The 7,514-nt window shown below is 46.7% G+C and overlaps 1 long non-coding RNA gene across 1 annotated transcript; it reads left to right on the top strand.

The window, feature by feature from the left end:
* The first annotated feature begins 4,604 nt into the window (after positions 1-4,604).
* On the top strand, positions 4,605-7,211 carry LOC120974868 (uncharacterized). Its single transcript, XR_012201631.1, has 2 exons — positions 4,605-4,947; positions 6,984-7,211. It is a non-coding gene; the product is annotated as an uncharacterized lncRNA (long non-coding RNA).
* Positions 7,212-7,514: the final 303 nt, after the last annotated feature.

Genomic DNA, 7,514 nt, shown 5'->3' with positions numbered 1-7,514 from the left:
GAAGTAGACTGTTGCATATGCTTGGTTCTTGCTTTGTCATCTGTTTGTTTGGATGCTATGTATTTGGTTGTCTTGCAAGTACATTCAATGTACTGACCTGGCGTGTCATGCCAGTTTTGTAGGTCATGCCCGAATTGTTCGCTTGTTCTATCGTGCTAGGTCGTAATCTTGCCAGTCCTGTGAGTTATGGAGTCCAGCCAGAGTGAGATGCTGCCAAACCAAGACTTCCGCCACCATTTAAATAGCCTTAGGGCTATGCTAGATAATTGTATTCATCAATGATGTAATCTTATGCACATATATTTGATGAATATTATTGTACATGGAATGCTGTATCATGGACCTGTCATGCGTCAGGTGTTATCCTGGGCTGACGTGCGAAGGCCCCCTACTCCATGTGGATCGGGGTGCCACAGGAGATGGTTTCAGAGCAGCCAGGCTGGCATAGGTTATCCTAGCATTAGATCACCGCTACCATCAACCTGTAATGACCCTAAGGTATTTGACCCATCCCTGGCATCCGGCATGGCCACTGTTAATCAACAGGTGGCGCAGTCAGGACCGACACTTCCTCACCCCGCTGTCCCCGCCTAGTTATCCGTGGAACGAATAGCAGCCCTATCCTTTCTGGTCGGCCGCACCACTTTCCATTCGCCATTAAGGGAAAGGGGCCACGCCCTGCGGGCATCCTGCATAGCTGCCTATAAAAGCCCCTTTCGGCTCCCCATATTGCTCACCCCTCAGTCAGCCATGTCCCTGCAGAGAAGCCTAGCTAGTAGCTCCCCAGCCATGACTAGTAGCTTCAAAGCTTCCAAGTATTACATCCGCACCTGTGCCGTCAACCACAGTGGCTTTCCACCCCTTCTTACTGAGATGCTCACCAAAGCCTTTGGCTGTAAGGCTAGCCCCGATTACCTGATGTTCCAGTCGGCACCCGTCCCTCACCTTCATCGCTTTGATGCAAGAGTGCACATCAGCCTAGGTCCCGCAGTAGATGGCCAGCCGTTGGTTTTTCAGGGTAGATCCATGCCTACCACTGATTTAGCCATTCAGGCCGCTGCTGCGGAGGCTATCCTACACCTCCGAACCAAGTTCCCGCATGTGGCAACGAGGCGGGAGTTCTGCTTGTTCCCCATTGTGGCAGAAGCAGGAATGCAGCCTTCTCCTGCTATCCAAGGAGATGACCCCGCAATCGCTCGCCTGGTGCAGTATATCACTGCCCAAGGGATGATGATTTCAAAGATGCTTGCCGAGTTTAGAACCATGGACAATGATGTGGTAGGAGTCGTCAAGGAAGCTTACCGTGAGGCTCGTAAATTCGCATCTCAAGTCGTTTGCCCAACGCCATACGAACCAGTGCTATCCTCTCAGCCAAACATCATCACCCTCGACAAGGCTCTTTTACGGATCCACCAGCAGCATTTGCTTGGATCGATTTCAGCCACACCTCCAGTAGTAGAGCCCCAACCCATAGTAGTGTCGAACGATGAAGATGGAGATTGGCTCAGTCTTCGTCCTCCAGGAGAGCCCAGCAAGGCGAGTCCTCTGCATGACCTCAGCCGCGCAGTGAGATGATTATGCGAGTAGGTCAGTCAGTCTATTCATCCTCGATATGAGGATAGAACTATGTATCCCGGAGTAAATAGTTTCGTTTAGCGCGTAGAGCATTCGTGCTTTGTTGTATGCTGTAATCCGTATGCGGTGTATGTTTTCGTGCTTTTGTTTTCGTGCTTGTTTTTGTTTGTCTCTCTGTCAAGCAGAGATGTTTGACAGGGTTGGCAATGTGTTGCTAACAAGATTTTAATCAGTACGACACATACACTAAAAAAACATTGGCTCGTCCTGAGTATCTAATAAATGCGCGCTGGTGTAGGCATATGTATGCCAGGACTACATATATTCACTAGCATTAAAAAACCTTAGAATGATTTGTCTGCTGTGCTTTTTATTGCATGTTTGTCGCATCGGTCTGTTTGTTAGTTTGTTTGTACTGCATACTGCACGCATACCCGGTTCACCAACGAGTACATTTAGGGCAGTACTCGGGGAAAAGCAAAGTCACATATCCCTCTCTATCTGTGCATACCCCATGTGCCGGATTTCTAAACCTAGAGCCTCGCAGAGGCATTTCCGTCTGGCAGTTCCTCGTCTCTAATTCTTGTTCCCGATTTCATTTCCGGAGGAACACTGCCAACTTTATTTCACTCAATCCAGTACATCTACCCCAATACAGATTTCAACTCCGATTCTACCCCAACACCTACTTTTTCGTGGAGCAATCCGCAAAATTTTCCAGTACCCCAACGTGCATCCAGCATTTTTCGGGAATTTGATCTCGAGTGCCCCTAGCCGTGGAGGTAACCCTGTTTTGCCCATATCTCTCTTTGGGTGGACCAATTATCGGTACCCCAACTCATTTGAATCTGACCGAAGTGTTAAAATTAACCTTGAGGTTTTTCACCGAAGTGGTTATCCTTTCATTTGTGCAGTAACTCTAGGAATCTCGAGGATGAGATTCTTTTTAAGGGGGGGGGGAGTTGTAACAGCCCCAAAATTGGGTTATCAATTTTTGAGTTGTTATTCCTTCCTGGCACTCATTTTCAAAATCTTTCTCCTGAGTTTGTTGGATGACTCTGATAATTCTTGTCATTTACAACATTTCAAAACCCTGCTCATGTCTTTGTTAGTGGGCAAGACCTCATTTGCATCATTCCAAACCCTCTCAAACCCTAATTCCAAATTTTTGGAATTTGAATGTGCCCTTTGTGAATACAAAGGAGTCATCATTTTCCTTGATCTGTTGATCATCCACTCTATTCCCAGAGACCCTTCTACCTTCCTGAACCCTGGATATGCAAAAATATTGCTAAGTCCTATGCAATATTTTTGAATTGTGATTTATTCCTTTCTTGCCTTTCTGAGGAATAAAATCCAAAGGCATAGCTAGCCATCTCCTAAATTCATGAGAATTGGGGGAGTTGATATTTATGCCTCATCCAAGCTCTGGCAAATATATTGTCCATAATTAAATAAGAAAAATTGCCTTTTCCTATTTTAAGCCAGTATTGCATTTCTGCCATTTTCCAAAGGAACTACTATTTTTATAGCAGAGAAAATTTCCACATAAATTGTGGAGCTTGTCCTTGCTATATAATCACTAGTTCCATTCTTGTCTCATGTTCCACAGATCAAAAATTGGGAACATGATCCAATGCAAGTTTCTGCCTTCTCTGAAATTTTGCAAAGGAAGTGCCTTATTCCTAATTCCTATTGAGATGCAATTTGTGAGTTTGATTAGAATTGATAAATCATCCATGGATACCAAAGATGAGCTCAATCCATTCATCGTAGCTCCCTGTGCAATTTTTCAAAGTTTCTGACCAGAATGCAACTATGTGAAGGGAGTACCTTCATAGAGTTTCCAAATGGGAAGAAACTTTTCCATCCTCTCAAGTATCTCAAATCATTAGCCTCCACCTAAATTCAGTTCATTTCATTGAACTATGTGAGCACAGGAGCAATTCTTGTTTTCTGTCCGAATTTTCAGTTTGTGAAGCAAGTATATTTTATCTTGCTCCATTATGGCTGAAAATATTTTCAAGCCTTATCCTATCCATATAACCTATCCTCCACAACGTTTGGCTCATTTCATGTAGCCAATATTTTCCTGGATTTTTCCAAAGTTTCGGGTCAGATGTGATGCTTGTGAAACACGTACCAATTTGTGAAGTCCATTTTGTATGACCTTTTTGCAGCATGTACATATGACCAAATGAGGAAGCTTTGCCAAGTTTTAGCCCAAGCCAACACTCCTAGTCAGTGCTTCTTCATCATTTGTTTTCTGGACCACATTTGGCAGTTGCACTACAACTATGCTAAATACTTGTCCAAATGCCCTCATAATTCCCATGACCTTAGTCTTTGCTACCCTAAGCCTCCTAGACATCAAGTTTTCCACTTAACCTCTCTGGTTTAGTCTCCAGAACATGGCCAAGTTTGCAACAGAAAACTTGTCGAGCTCGTGACCCTCTGCTCCCTACACTTCTGCCCGTGCCATCACATCTTCTTTAATGAGCCTTGGAAGGACTCCACAGTTGACATGGTTTGGCACTAAGTAGACAAACAAAGCGTGTGTTGTCGGTGGTTACCACGGGGCAATGCAGGCCAAAACGGTGGTCTCGCCACTATTGGCAACAGAAGCGCCGCTCTGGCCGGTTCTGGCATGTCCCCGAGTGTCAACCAGCTCAGCTTCATCGTCGCCATGCGCCTGGACCCCTTTCCCCCTTCGTTTGCTTCCTCGTTGAGCCTTCACCGTCGCCGAACACAGTAAGCTCCCATGTGCGCCATCATTTCCTCACTCCTGTCCGTTTTCCCCTCTCGTCCACGAGCGTCCCTCGTCTCCGTGACCCCAGTGGCACTCGTCCGCGTCACCCTCGTCGCCTTCTCGCCGCTCCCCGTGACCCTTGGCCGCGTGTGCGCGTCGCCGGCGCACGGACACGTATCCGCACCGCGTGTCACCTCCTCCCCTCCCCCTCGAGCTCTCATCGCGGCTATAAGTAGAGCCCTCGACCCCCTCGCAGTCCCTAACGCCTCCCAGAGCCTCTCTCCTAGCCCAGAGCTCCTCTCTGACCCCTCCCCATCGCCATGGCCGCCTTCTCGGGCTCTGCTCGATCCCGAAGATGTCGCACCCCTCTCGCCGTTCCACCTCCACCACTGCCTTCCCCAAGCTCCGGCGAACCTCCCTGTGGCCTCCGCCCCGCCGTTTCCCCACCGGAGCCCCCTGTTCGCCGGAGGCCGAAGGCCTGCTCCGCCGCCCGCCTTCCTGCTCCTCCCTCGTGATCCTCGGCGGTAGCTGACACAACCACGGGATGCGCCTCTCCGCCCTAATCTTTTGGGTAGGTTCCATGCCCCGAGAGGTGGCCGGACACGCCAGCGATCGCCGTCGAGGTGAGCCCCTCTCTCTGCCAGGCGCGCGTGCGAGCGGGAGGAGGAAGACGACGATCAGGTCGACCCCACCTGCCCGCGGGCCCCGCCAGTCGGTCGCAGAGGCGTTCACTCGGACCGGATGACGTGCATAAGTGGCGGGCCCAGCCACTTAAGTGAACGCGTAATCAGCTGGATACGTTTCCCCTTCGTGTAAGCGTAGTTTTATTCTGCTTCAACCAAGAAGGCGCTTTTTCTCAGTGAAAACGTAATCCAGTTCTTCTTTATACCAAAGTGCGCTTTCCCGGTTCTGAAAGCGTATTTCACCTAATACGTTTTCTGTTTTTCTGTCCAGGCCCTGTTTGAAAATATTTTCATTACAGATAGGTCCCTAGCAGTAAAACTATCATATCTTTTTGCTCACAACTCCGATTGAGGTGATTCCAAAGCCCACTTCTTTGTTTCGTCGAGCCCGTTTGGATGGAATCATTTTCACCATGTTTTCACACAGTGAAAATGACCATTTTGCCCTTGCCCGTAAACAGCCCCCTCCGAGAGAGAACTGTTTTCGGCAACTCTTTCCGCAATCGTTCCGCACCTTTTTCCAGAGTAATCCCCGACCCCCAGGCAAGCCAACCTCTTATCAAGAGCCTCAAACTTGCATGTTGACTTTGCTTGCACCTCGTGTGTGTGTGTTTAGTTGTAGTAGTTTCGTGTATGTTTAGCCGTGCTTTATGTTTTTGTTATCTGTCTTGCATGCTTATGCTTTCATGAAATAAGTTGACATGCTAGTTTGATGTTGTTACTAATAATGTCATGCCTCTGTCTAGTTTAGTTCCATGTTAGTAGTATCGATGTTATGATAATTCTGTTGCACTGGTAAGTTTGCTAGTACTTGTTATTGCCATGTTTCGCATGCTATCATTGTTTTTTTTTGAATGCTTGATGTTTTGTTACTGCATCGGTATGTTGCGTGTTAGTTGTTGAATTCATGTTAACAATGCTCGCAGGATGATTGATGATGGAGAAGTTAATAATATGACTTAATAACAAACCTCCTCCGTCATCACTGGGATATCATTGTGCCACCCAAATCGAGCTTTCTCTAGTGCAACCACATTTACCTTATGGGGAGGTCCTAGCTGGGTCTATTGTCATGCCTCTCTCCGGTGCCTCCCATGAGGGAAGGTTATGGGCACGCGCTACCCTGATCAGGTAGCCGGACATAACCTTGTGTGCTATTTTTTTATGTAACCTTGTCCCCGTTTGGGACCGTTTTTGCCACGACGGTGGCTGTTGGTGTCGTTGGTAGACACGGGGCCGCCCAGGACTGAACCCCAAGCGGGTGTTGGTCGGAGTGGCTAGGAGAGTGTCATGGCAGTAGCTCGGTTTCATCGGAAGGTTTTGGTCCACCCGAATGGGAGTGCGAGGCCAAGGTTCCGTGATGTGTGTAAAGTGCGCTACATCTGCAGAGTGTATATTTAATCTATCAATAGCCGCGTCCTCGGTCATGGGCACAAGTTCGTAGTAGGTGACACTATCGGGTCTTGGTCGAAATGGAGGATAAATCTGATAATAACTTGTGTGATAACTAAGAGGATATAAATCATGTGGTGACTTGGTGTATGGGAAAATCGTGAGAAGTCACGATGACGTGTTGATATGACCCCGAGACTAGGTCTTGGTAAGCCATGCGTGTGCTCCGAGGAGCTGTGGCAGAGTAAGTGATTGATTCGTAAGATTAATACAACATTTCTTCACGAGAGGTAACTAGTAGTTTATTTTCAGCATAGTTTCATGATGCCATGCCATGTTTTGATATGCAATGCTTTGTTGTTGCTTTGCTGGAAGTAAGTTTGATATGCCATGCTAGTAGATGCTATGATGTGGTTCATGCTTAGTTTGATTTATGATTCTAGTTAATATCATGCCATGCTTAGAAGTTGTGTTGAAGTAGACTGTTGCATATGCTTGGTTCTTGCTTTGTCATCTGTTTGTTTGGATGCTATGTATTTGGTTGTCTTGCAAGTACATTCAATGTACTGACCTGGGTTTTGTAGGTCGTGCCCGAATTGTTCGCTTGTTCCGTCGTGCTAGGCCGTAATCTTGCCAGTCATGTGAGTTATGGAGTCCAGCCAGAGTGAGACGCTACCAAATCAAGACTTCCACCGCCATTTAAATAGACTTCCGCCGCCATTTAAATAGCCTTAGGGCTATGCTAGATAATTGTATTCATCAATGATGTAATCTTATACACATATATTTGATGAATATTATTGTACCTGGAATGCTGTATCATGGACCTATCGTGCTAGATAATTGTATTAATAGTTCCTTGGATTCTACACTAATAAGCATGTGATCGAACTCTACACTAAAGTATATCATTGACTAGATTCCACACAGCATATCATTGGACTCTACACTAAGCAGATCATCGGATAATTTACATTTGTAAGTATAACAATAAAGCATATATATATCATCAAATTACTACAGTTAGTATAACATACCATATCATGCCGATCGACCATGGTACTTGTCAGGCGGGTCACGAAAAATGGCACCCCGACAAAGTCATCATGTGATGG

Source organism: Aegilops tauschii, chromosome 2 (genome assembly GCF_002575655.3).
Source record: "Aegilops tauschii subsp. strangulata cultivar AL8/78 chromosome 2, Aet v6.0, whole genome shotgun sequence".
In the NCBI taxonomy this organism is placed as follows: domain Eukaryota; kingdom Viridiplantae; phylum Streptophyta; class Magnoliopsida; order Poales; family Poaceae; genus Aegilops; species Aegilops tauschii.
This window is presented reverse-complemented; position numbering and strand designations above follow the sequence as displayed.